Source organism: Pongo abelii, chromosome 6 (genome assembly GCF_028885655.2).
Source record: "Pongo abelii isolate AG06213 chromosome 6, NHGRI_mPonAbe1-v2.0_pri, whole genome shotgun sequence".
NCBI classification, from domain to species: domain Eukaryota; kingdom Metazoa; phylum Chordata; class Mammalia; order Primates; family Hominidae; genus Pongo; species Pongo abelii.
This window is the reverse complement of record NC_071991.2, coordinates 1,726,598-1,738,984: the sequence shown is the minus strand read 5'-3', so window position 1 is coordinate 1,738,984 and position 12,387 is coordinate 1,726,598. Positions and strand designations below refer to the sequence as shown.

At 51.9% G+C, this 12,387-nt stretch overlaps 1 protein-coding gene across 5 annotated transcripts in view; it reads right to left on the bottom strand.

Moving 5' to 3' along the window:
- ELFN1 (extracellular leucine rich repeat and fibronectin type III domain containing 1) overlaps positions 1–12,387 on the bottom strand; it is an 85,212-nt gene that overhangs the window by 41,534 nt on the left and 31,291 nt on the right. Inside the window, exon 1 of one of the 5 annotated variants that reach the window (XM_063725864.1) lies at positions 27–543. The exons of the other annotated variants lie outside the window; for them this stretch is intronic. The gene's annotated coding sequence lies outside the window, so the exon portion shown is untranslated. Of the gene's footprint in view, positions 1–26; positions 544–12,387 lie in introns of those variants that run through there. 5 annotated transcript variants of the gene reach the window in all.

The window sequence follows — 12,387 nt, the reverse complement described above, 5'->3', positions numbered from 1 at the left end:
GTGTTTGGGGTAAAGGTGGGGCTCACCTCTGGGGCGGCTGGGTCCATGGGAACCTTCCAGGCACATCGCATCCAACATCCCTCCATGAGGTGAAGGCAGATGAAACAACAGCTGGACTGATTAGGTAGAGACCCTGGGCATGCTCACCAGAACTGCTCCACCACTGGCAGGGCCCTCTCCCTGGCACCTCCCACCCCAACTGCCTGGGAGCAGAGGATGCCAAGTGCCAGGCCAGGCCAATGACCGAGAAGGAAACTAAGTCAGAAGGCAGAAGCCTCAGGCCCAAGCCCAGCTCTGTGCTGGTCTGCTGAGCAAGAGACCTTGGGCTGGTCAGAGAACTATGCTGCCCACAGGTCAGGTCATTCATCTACCCACTGGATCAATCCCAGGAAGCTTTGTGCACCCAGCCCTGGTGCTGAGGATTCTCCAGGCCTCATCTCATTTCACCAGCATACTTGCTTCCTTCACCACGAGGAGGCACCTGATCCCCATTTTGCAGATAGGGAAACTGAGGCTGAGAAGGGAAGTCATCCTGCCAGGGTTGCAAAGCTGGGGTGTGGTGCAGAACCCAGCCCCATGAATGATGCCTTTGCACCTGGAGGGCGGGGGGGGGAGGGGGAAGTGCTGTAGGGTGCTGGTGGGGTGCAGGGACCAGAGGAGGTGGTGTCTGCAAGACAAAGGGGGGTTCTGGGTGCAAAGGGCTTCTCGAGGTTGGTGTGGAGGCAGGGGGTTGGCACTGGGCTCTGCCGCACCTGCGCCCCTGGAGGCTGAGGGAGCCTCAGGAGGCCCTGGTGGGGGCCAGGAGGGGCCCCCTGGTCTGTCTGCCTGTGCCCCGCTCCCAGAGCTCCAGGGCCAGAGCAAGTGCTAGAAGGCAAACAGGAACCTGTCGCTGGCGGAAGTGTGTGTGTGCAAATAGATGAGTGAATGGCATGTAATTACCTAAAATTGTGGGTTAGAAGCAGATGTAAATAACCAAAAAAAATACGTGGGGAAGTGGGGGGATGCTCATCAGTTAGAGATAATTACTTAACCACTAACTGAAATAATAATGGTGTGTATTTGAATATGCTAATGAGGCTGAACCTGTGTTGGAAAAGGTAACTGAAATAAAATAAGAGGAGGCTTCCAGGCTCACACCCGCTCTGCCCCAGGCCTTTGCCCCACGAGCCCCCCTGCCGTCTACCCAGCCCGTGCCCGCTTCCTTTGCTTGGTCCTGCCCACGGCCTCTCCCAGGGCATCCATCAGCCCCAGGGTTGCCCCTGCTTCCCGCGCTGGGAGGGCAGATGCTGCGATGCAGGGCATTTGCCCACCAGCCTCCTGCAAAGCCCCAGGGAGAGGCAGGAATGCATGCTTGTGGAGTGCCTACTGTATACTCAGCCCAGCTCTGCAAAGCACTCCATGTTACAGACTAGGAGACAGGCGTGTGCGGCCAGCCTGCAGTCACGTGGAGGGGTCGGGCCAGGACGCGGATTTCCAGCTGCTCTTGGACTTTCCAGCAAAGCCATCCAAAAGCGGAACAGCCAGACATCACGGAACCACCGTGTCACTGTGAGCAGAGGCCCAGACCCCTTGGGAGCGGGCTCTGCACGTTCTCACACGCGTGTGCTGGGCACGGTGTGCACGTCAGGGCACCTGCCCTGGAGCTTTTCACTCTCCATTAGCATCACAAGCAGACTGTGTGTATACACAGACACGTGTGTGCGTGCACGCATATGTACACATGTACGTGTGTTGCACATGTGTGCACATACACATGAACTCACACATGCATGCACACACAGAGGCATGCACGCTCAACGCACACAGGCACACCCATCGCTCTCCACAAAGGCTCACTCAGACACATCTGGGCCCAGGCATCCAACGCACCACCTCAGGCACAGCCCAAGCTTTAACCCAACATCCCGCCTAGCACCTGCCAACGCATGGCACCCAAGGGGCTGGACACAAGGTGGGGTGCAGGGGCCCACTCATCCACTCAGTAGAAGCCAGCCAAGCCTGGAGGGTGGTCTCTCTGGGGCTGTGCACTTTATAGGAGTGAAGGTGATTAGACAACCTCACAGTGGCCCTTGCATTGCTGCTAGAAACCCATGCTTCTGAACAGCCAGCATCGATCAGGCATTTGTGCGGTCACTGGTGATCTAACACGCAGCAGCTGCTGGCCCAGGGGCTGCACTGGGAAGGCGGCGGAGGGCGGGGGGGCACACCCAGATTTGCATGTCATGGAGATTCAGGGTGGTGTGGGTGGCAGCAGTGCACGGTGGGACTTGGAGGATGTGGAACTGCTGGTTTTTTTTTTTTTTTTGGAGACAGAGTCTCACTCTGTTGCCCAGGCTGGAGTGCAGTGGTACCATCTCGGCTCACTGCAACCTCTGCCTCCGGGGTTCAAGCAATTCTCTGCCTCAGCCTCCCGAGTAGCTGGGATCACAGGCACCCACCACCATGCCTGGCTAATTTTTGTATTTTTAGTAGAGATGAGGTTTCACCATCTTGGCCAGGCTGGTCTTGAACTCCTGACCTCGTGATCCACCCACCTCGGCCTCCCAAAGTGCTGGGATTACAGGCGTGAGCCACGATGCCCAGCCAGCTGCTGGGTTTTGAAGAAGTGGTGGCTCCTGCTCTTGTATGTGGTCCGCGGTGGCTCGGAGGAGGAACCCAGAGGGAGGCTAGACTGGCAGCTCAGCGACACCACCACTGCCGTGACCTTGACAAGCCCCTGAAATGCTGTGCCTCACTTTCCCTTCCTGTAGAACAAGGACGATCGTGACCATCCCTTTGTCGGGGTGCAGGCTCACAGTTCAATCTCGTCTGGAACCGCAGGCTGGGGAGCCTCAGAGACCACTGGGCTGGAGGGGTCAAAGCTAAGAACCCACCCTGGAAAATACACAGGCAGTTTTGTCTGTGATATTCGGGGGCTCATCAGACCTCCCCGAGGACCATCCTGGGACACTAAGACTCTACTTTACAGAAGGGCAATGAATCTGTGCAGGATGTTGTGGATGGGAAACCGAGGCCCAAAGCTATCCACTGAGTTGCCATGAGCCAGAAAGGGCAGGGCCAGAAAGGGCAGGGGCCCAGAGGGAGAGCAGCCTCCAGAGGCGAGGGTAAACTGAGGCTCCGAGCGGCTGATCACACAGGTGCACGGTGAGGTTGTGAGGTCTGCCGTCTGAGGTGCCCACTGTGTGCCGTCAGAAGTGGGGCCCAGCAGTGCCCTCCGGCAGGTGGTGGCGGCTGCTGCACTGGACTCACTCCCCTGGCACCCTGGCGGTTGGGGGTGGGGGCCTCTCCTCCTCCTTGCAGGACAAGGAACAACTCATCAACTTGCAAATGTCCGGGTGAGAGGGTTGGAAAAATGAAGGCGCCCAAACTTGACATTTGCATTTCAAACACTTATATCAGCAAAACAAATAACAGTAATTATACCATTTGCATATTTTGTGCCATGATTGTTTAGCGAGGTGGGGAGGAGGGGCGCCTGCTGATGCCAGCAGCCCAGCCTCCCACACAGCTGTGCCGCCCCGCCCAGGGTCCCTGCCACCCCGCATCTCCATGCTGCCCACCCCTGGGCCCTGTGGGTGTGACGTGCAGCCCTCAGGCTGTTACCTCCTGTGGGCTCTGCCCTCTGGCTACTGGGTGTCCCTCTGTTCTCCAATACGCCCTCCCCCCACAGCAGGTCCCCACCTCTGCCCTCTGCACTTCCTGTGCCCCCGACCTGGGAGCCTCTCGCAGACCCGCCCAGGCTGGCTCCTCCGTTCAGGGCCCATCCTCACTGTCCCCATCTCCACATTCTGATGGGGACACACACGGCTGCCTTCTCTCCAGCCGGAAGCTCCATGAGGCTCTAAGCTGACCTTGAGCCCTCGTGGACAGGGCTGACCCTTGGTGTGGGGCCTGCCCAGCCCACACCCCAGCATACAGCAGGCAGGCCCTCAGCAGGCAGGGGACATTCCCACTCAAGTCCCTGCCCCCGCACTGGGGGGCTGGGCACCTGGCTGGGGAGGGGTGCCCAGGCCTGGCACTGACCTCGCAGGGGTGATGTGATGCGGGGTCTCAGAGTGAGGGAGACGGGACTCACAAGCAAGGGCAGTGGGTGATCTGACTGCGTACCCCACGTCACACTCAGGACCCCAAGCTGACCCCCACCTAGTACTGCTACGGGTGGAGCCTCCTGGGGTGGGGAGGAGTCAAGACCCAGTGACCCACATGGCTTTGTGTGTATCACCATGTGTTTACGGAGGGTCTGGCTGTGTGTGAGCACGTGTACACATGCATGTGTGCATGTGTGTGCGACTGTATGCACGAGTGTGTGCGCATGTGCGTGTGTATACATGTGTGCTTGTGTGTGCATGTGTGAGTGTCTGTGTGCTTGTGTGTGTGTAGTGTAGGTTCTACAGGCAACGCTGGTCCTTTTGTCTGGATCAGGACCAAGAGACTGGGTCTCTGGGTGCCCATTCCTCACAACCCAGTTTTGGGGTGAGGAGGGGGAGAGTATGGCCTCCATCGGCGCTGGGAAAAGGACGTGGCCCCACCCACCAGCCCACTCACAGCTGGCAGGGTCCCCCACCCAGAGGCCACCATGCCCGGCTGCAGGCTCCCTTCTCCTGAGCGGCAGCCATAACAAGAACAACAGCGGTTGTGCACCTGTCGCAAACGCCAGGCCCTCCCGTGGGCTGACTTGCAGAATCATCCTCCAGCCCCAAGAGGAGGTGGAAACTCCAGCTTTATTATCCCTGTTTTCAGATGGAGAAACTGAGGCACACCGCAGTGACACCTCTTGCCGAAGGTCACACAGAAGAGCCAGGATTTGTACTGAGCCCACCCAGCCCCTTGCTTTTTGCAGGACAAACCCCCCGGCACACAGTCCCGGCGACAGCCCTTACAGGACAGGTGTCATCAGTACCCACATTTCACAAACCGGGAAACAGAGTCTCAAACATACACAGAGACCTCCCCAAGGTTACACTGGATGTGGCTAAACTTGGCCGAGAGTTCTTTGCTTTGGACTGAAACTCAGGCAGAGGCTGCCAGTAGGATTGTCCCCGTGGTAATTAGGGCTCCACAATCAATCCCAGCGCACAAGATGCCACCTCCCTGCTTCCTTTAATCTCCCCCGCTCAGCGCCGACAGAGGAAGCTGAGCCCAGAGACTTGGAAGTGCAAATGAGGCCCCATCCCCTGGTAAACTGCAAGCGGCAATTAACTCCTCACTTCACACCCCACAGCCCCACAAATTCCAGACGGGGTAAACAGTTAAATATGAAATATTAAGCCATAAAAAAGCTGGAAGAAAACAGAATTCAATACTTATCAGTTCTCAGGAGGGAAACAGGCTTTCCAAGCTCAGAAGGAAGAGAATAAATTTTAAAAGAAAAAGGAGGCAGATTTGACCAAATAAAAATAAGAAAAAGGAACACAAAAAGTAACCCAAATTAAAAGCTGTATAGCAGACAGGGAAAGATATTTGTGGCGAATGTGACAGATAAATGATAACTATCTTCATTATGTAAAGAACTCATTCAAATTCATTAGGGAAACATCAACAGCATATAAACAAATTTGTAAAGGAACAAACACAAAACACAAAATACAGGTGGTTATGAAACGTATGGCCCAATGCTCAACCTCCCGTATAATCAGGAAAATGCAAATGTTTAGAAAATACAATGAGACACCATGGGCCCATCAAAGTAGACATGATCTAAAAAAACAAAAACACCAAACTAAAAATAAATCGCAGTGCATTGCAGTGCTGGCACGGTTGTGGTGAAATTGGCACAATTCTTTTGGAAAGTCATTTGGCAATACAGATCTAACACTCTTAACATGTGTGTAACTTACAGCACATCACACCACGGTGCAGCTAGAACTTTTTGCAGTCAAGAGCAACCAAGGATACTTGCTGCCACCACTCTGATTCAGCATGGTGCTAGTAGTTGCAGCCATTGCAATAAGGCAAGAAAAAGAAACAAAAATTATAAGATTCAGAAAGAAAGAAACGAAGCTCTCACTATTCACAGACGATGTGATTATGTACATAAAAAGTCCAAAAGAATGTATGTTACCAAAATTAATAAAATATTAGCATAAAATTCATATACAAATATATATTGAATTTCTATACATCTGTAATGAATAGAAAATGAACATTTATGAAACATCAACACTCTTCAAATTAATTTATACATTCAAGGCAATCTCAATCAAAATCACAGTCCTTTTTTTTTTCTTTTTGTGGAACTTGACAAGCTAATTCTAAAATGTATATGGAAGAATAAAAAGCCAAGAATGTCACTAAATAAAAAGAACAAGGTGGAGTGAGAGAGGGTCTTCTTTTTTTTTTTTTTTCTTTCCCCAGATGGAGTTTCACTCTGTCGCCCAGGCTAGAGTGCAGTGGTGTGATCTTGGTTCACTGCAATCTCCGCCTCCCAGTTCACACCATTCTCCTGCCTCAGCCTCCCAAGTAGCTGGGACTACAGGCACGCACCACCACGCCCGGCTAATTTTTTGTATTTTTAGTAGAGATGGGGTTTCACTGTGTTAGCCAGGATGGTCTCGATCTCCTGACCTCATTATCTGCCCACCTTGGCCTCCCAAAGTGCTGGGATTACAAGCGTGAGCCACTGCGCCCAGCCGAGGATGGGTCTTCTTCCATCAGATAATGACAGTTGACTATAAAGCTATGGTGGTTGAGATATTATTATAAGATTAGACACACAAGCCCATGGAACGAACAGAAAAATCCAGACCCATGAGGCAGCCCTTAATAGAGAGAGGAGGCATAACTTTTCAATAAATTGAATATATATGGGAAAAAATGAAACTGAATACCTGCTTCACATCACATATAAAGTCAACTCCAGGCTGATTACAGAGCTAAATGCAAAAAGAAGAACTGTACATTTTGAAAGATAAAGCAGATAAAAAGATAAAATATGTATACATAATACAAATATATATTTGTGGATTGAGATAGGGTCTCACTCTGTTTCACAGGCTGGAATGCAGTGGCATAATCACAGCTCACTGCAGCCTCGAACTTCTCAGCCTCAGGTGATCCTCCCACCCCAGCCTCCCAAGTAGCTAGGACTACAGGCATGCACATCTGTGCCCCATTAATTCTTTTTTAGAGAAGGGGTCTTGCCATGTTGCCCAGGCTGGTCTTGAACTCCTGGGCTCAAGCAGTCTTCCCACCTCGGCCTCCCAAAGTGCTGGGATTACAAGCACGAGCCACTGCATCCAGCCAGAAAAATATATTGATGACCGACAGACAGGGAAGAATTTCTTCCCACTCATGCAAGAATATATTCATAAATATTACTACATAAAAATAAAGAATTTCTGCTCGTAAAAATATACTATGAAAAGCTAGCCTGGGCAACATAAGAAGACACTGTGTCTACAAAATTTATGTAAAAAATTAGACAGGCATGATGGAGTGTGCCTGTAGTCCCAGCTACGCTGGAGGCTGAGGTGGGAGGATCACTTGAGCCAGGGAGTACAAGGGTGTAGTGAGCCATGATCCTACCACTGCACTCCAGCCTGGGCAACAGATCAAGACTCTGTCTCTAAAATATGCACACACACGCATGCACACACACACACATACACACAAGCACGCACACACACACGCACGCAGACACGCACGCACGCACACGCACACACATACACACAAGCACGCACACACGCACGCACACACGCACACACATACACACAAGCACACACACGCGCACACGCACACATACATCATGCAAAGTATTAAAACACAAACTACACGATAGCTATCTTCTGAGAGAATGTGATCTCATTCAGAATCATAAACACCTCTGATGAATTAATAAGGAAAACCGACACCTCAGTCATAAAATGAGCAGAGATCTTGAAAAGGCATTTCACAAATGAGGACATCCACACGGCCAAAAACCCCGTGCTCAACTGCATTACTCGCCAGGGAAATTCAAATGAAAGCTTGGTAAGATATCAGGACACACCCGCCAGACCGGTGAGGCTTCAGGCATCTCATCAGATCTGGCGCTGGGGAAGGAGGATGTGGAGCAACAGGAACTCTCGTCCGCTGTCCTGAGGGTGCAAAGCCTCATCACCGCTTTGGGAAAGAGCCGGCGACTGTTCTCTGGGGTGTAAATCTCAGGGAGGGTCCCACATGTGTGAAGCAAGAGATATGTAAGGGAGCTCACCACGGCCCCAAACTGGAACCGACCTTGATGCCCTCTTAGGACAGAACACTCTTCACTGATGAGAATGAACCAGCACCAAGCACAATGAATGGGTACATCTCCCCCCGATAGTGCTGGCCAGAAGAACGAGGTCAGAAGGGAAGAACTATGCAAAGATTTCATTTATGGGAAGTTCAGAAACAGGCAAATCCAGAATCAACTGTCCAGGAATGCTGGTTGTTACGATCAGGAATGACAGAGCGCTGGGATCGAGAAAGAAAGCACCAGAACCCTCTGAGGGGCGCCAACATTCTAGGTCTTCACCCTGACTGGGGTTACACAGATACATTCACACAAAGTTCACACGGCAGTTATTCTTTCCCTGACTCAGACGGGACTTTTGCACCCTGCTGCACAGACGGTTTGTTCCAATTCAGTCTACAGCACTACAGGGCTGTGAGGGGTGGCGTGACTTTCACCCAGCAGCCCCACTCCTGAGAACCTACCAGAAGGAGAGAATCACAGACAGAAAACCATGTACAGCCAAAGATTTCCATTGCTGCTTGATAGAGAAGGAAAAAAACCGGAAGCCACCAAAGTTTTCAATAAGAAGACAATGATGAGGCCGGGCACGGGGGCTCACACCTGTAATCCCAGCACTTTGGGAGGCTGAGGCGGGCGGATCACCTGAGATCAGGAGTTCGAGACCAGCCTGGCCAACATGGTGAAACCCCATCTCTACTAAAAATACAAAAATTAGCCGGGCATGGTAGCACGCGCCTATAATCCCAGCTACTCGGGAGGCTGAAGCAGGAGGATCGCTTGAACCTGGGAGGTGGAGGTTGCAGTGAGCCGAGATCGCGCCATTGCACTCCAGCCTGGTCAACAGAGACTCCATCTCCAAAAAAAAAAAAAAAAAGAGGAGAATAACTAAATCAATTAAAGCACACCCTTATTATTATTATTATTAGACTGTGGCAATTTATTTATTTATTTATTTATGATGGAGTCTCGCTTTGTCAACCAGGCTGGAGTGCAGTGGCTCAATCATGGTGCACTGCAACCTAGACCCCCTAGGGCTCAAGTGATCCTCCCACCTCAGCCTCCTGAGTAGCTGGGCCCACAGGTATGTCTCACTACACCCAGATAATTAAAAATAAATAATTTTCAGAGACAGGGTCTCACTATGTTGCCCAGGCTTGTTTCAAACTCCTGGGCTCAAGTGATCTGCCCACCTCAGCCTCCCAAAGTGCTGGGATTACAGGTGTGAGCCACTGCACCTGGCCGCAACTTGGAAACTGCTGGAGATCAGTGAATGATCAGACTCAACAAGTCCATTCTCAAGATGGACAGACATATCAACATGTCTCTACAAAACACACGTGCGGGGAGGTGCATCACTGCTCACAGTACCCACGATAGCCCAGACAAGAAACAACCTGAAAGGCCATCAAGCAGAGAAGGGGTACAGCCTTACCTGGGAATACTATTCGGCAATGAAGAGGAAGGAACTGCCATCACATCTAACAAGGATGAATGAATTTCACAGGTGCAAGGTGCAGAAGCACCCAGACAGAATATGTGTATATAATGGATGGTTCCATTCATACAACATAAAAACACAGGCAAAATTCAGCTATGCTGGAAGGAGCCGGGGTAATGTTTACCCTGAGGTGGAGGAGAGGTGACCTAAAGAGACCATCAGGAGACTTCTGGGGCTGGTGGCGGGGGGGTGGGGGGAGCTGGTTTTGTTCTGTTTCTTCACTGGGGTGCTTGTGAAAATTCATTAAGCTGTGCACAGTGAGGATTTGTGAACTTTTCTGTATGTAACTTACATCTTACATTTTTAAGTTTCTTTTAAGAGTGATATCAACCCTGAAACAAACGCCGATCGTCAAAAGAAGAAAAAAGACCAGAAGGAGAAGCTCTAAAATGCTGACAAGCTTCTCTTGCATGGTGGAGCCAGAGTTTACATCTCCTGTTTTCAGCATTTTCCTAGTTTTCTTTAGTGTATACACATGTATATTGCTTTTGAAATTAAAGAGAGAAATAATATGTTATTACACATATTTAAATGCCAGGTCCCCAGAAAAGGATTCGTGTTTAATTAGGACTTTGTGATTCAGGATGGCACAATGTTTTATACGCTGTAAAAAAAATCTCATTGTGGCTGCTAATGGTGGCCAGGCCCCCTCGCCCCATCTTCTCACTGCTGTAGCCCAACCACTCCTCACCCGACAGGAAGCTGACGTGCTAATTTGCTTTAGCAAAGTCAGAGAGAGTGCCGAGGGTGCAACGCAGGAAAAGAAAATTGCCACAAAAGGGAGGCAGGAATATTCCGAAGGCATTAACCTGATGAATTGTATATGAGAGCTGTAAATTTGATAAATGCTTATTAGAAGTAGAAAATGAGGCTTGAAATTTGCTTGTTTGCCTGAAATGAAGGCTGAGGTTCCCTCGGAATCTAATCGGCTAAAAATTTGGCGAGATGTTCAAATGTAGGCATCATAGGAAAAAAAGACATCTAGAGAGATGCACAAGGCCAGGAGAGATGGTAACTGTTGTGTCAGGCACATTTGGAAATATTTATTAGAAAGAGAAAAGAAAGTCCAACGTCTTCTCCAAGCCCGCTGCCTCAGTCAGCACCCGCCCGCCGGCCGGCTCTGCGGGAAGCCGAGGCCTGGCCCCAGCCCCACTGCCCTGTCTGTCTCTCCTTTCTTCCCACACCTGGAGGCTGAGGCGGGAGGATCACTTGAAGTCAGGAGTTCAAGGCTGCAGTGAGCCGTGATTGCACCACTGCACTCCAGCCTGGGCGACAGAGAGAGACCCTGTCTCTCAAATAAATTACAATTAAATAATTTTTTAAAAATCAGTTCAGGTGACACATGCCTGAATGTGTTCATGGGCAGGCAGCCCCGATCTGGGTGAAAAACAGAGACAAAGTCCCTGAAGGACGAGGGGTGGGGGCAGGAAGTGGAGACCGCCCTAGAGAAGGGTCTCAGATCACACAGCAGTTGTTGCAAATGTGACAAATACCGATTTTCCCAATTGTACGCCTGGGTCTGTGGATGAGAAGACAGGCTCAGAGGTCCCAAGGCCAGTGGGAAGCTGGGAATCCAGACCCTAAACACGTGCTGTACACCGGGCTGGCCTCGGCTGTGCCGGGACCTGGCAGGCAGGGTCAACCTAGTGGTGCTCAGTCCCACCCCACGGAGCGGGGAGTGTAGGCCCCAGGGTGCTCCCAGCGCTGGCTCCTCCCTGCACAGGCCCCTCCAGCAGCCCAGATATCCCCGTGGAGGAGGAGCGGGCAGGGGCGCGATTGTTCCTCTCTGAGTCCCACACCCTGCGGCAGCTGAGCAGGGGTCTCAGGCCCTCTGCGTGTCCATGGATGGGAATGCGGGCATGAGACCCTCCCCCTTCCCCCATACACCTGGCACCTGACCTCTCTCCTGCCCGGAGGGGTGGGGGGGGTCCTCTCTGCCCTGCCTGGGGAGGCACAACTTGCCATCCTCATCTCCAGCACTGCCTCTAGGCTGTCTTACCCCTGCTGCGAAGCCCAGATCAAAGAGGGCAGCAGCTTCTCCAAGGTCTCAAAGCCAGTGAGGGGCGCTGGGCCTTGGACCCCAGCCTGGGCGAGTCACCTCCTCCGAGAAGCCTTCCAGCCTGCCCCACCGAAAGGGGACGACCAGTCCCTGCTAGTGCATTGCTCGTGGTCATTTCCCGTGGCACCCGTTGTTTTCCTAACGCCTTCCTTTGCTCGAGTCACCCCACCAGACCCTCAGCTCCTTAAGGGCAGTGCCGTGGGCTGAAGTGTGCCCAGCATCCGTGGGATGAAGCCCTGACCCCAGGCTGATGACAGGAGGCAGCGGGGTCTCTGGGAGGCGATTGGGGTTAGCTGAGGTCATGAGGGTGGGGCCCGTGATGGGATTAGAGCCTTTACAAGGAAGGATGCCAGGCTGGGCGCCGTGGCTCACACCTGTAATCTCAACACTTTGGGAGGCTGAGGCAGGAGGACTGATTGAGCCAGGAGTTCAAGACTAGCCTGGGCAACATAGCAAGACTCCATCTCCACAGAAAAAAGTTTTAAACAGTAATTAGTGTGTGGGTGTGGTGGCACGGACCTGTGGTCCCAGCTACTCTGGAACCTGAAGTGGGAGGATGGCTTGAGCCCAGGAGGTGGAGGCTGCAGTGATCTGTGATCATGTCACTGCACTCCA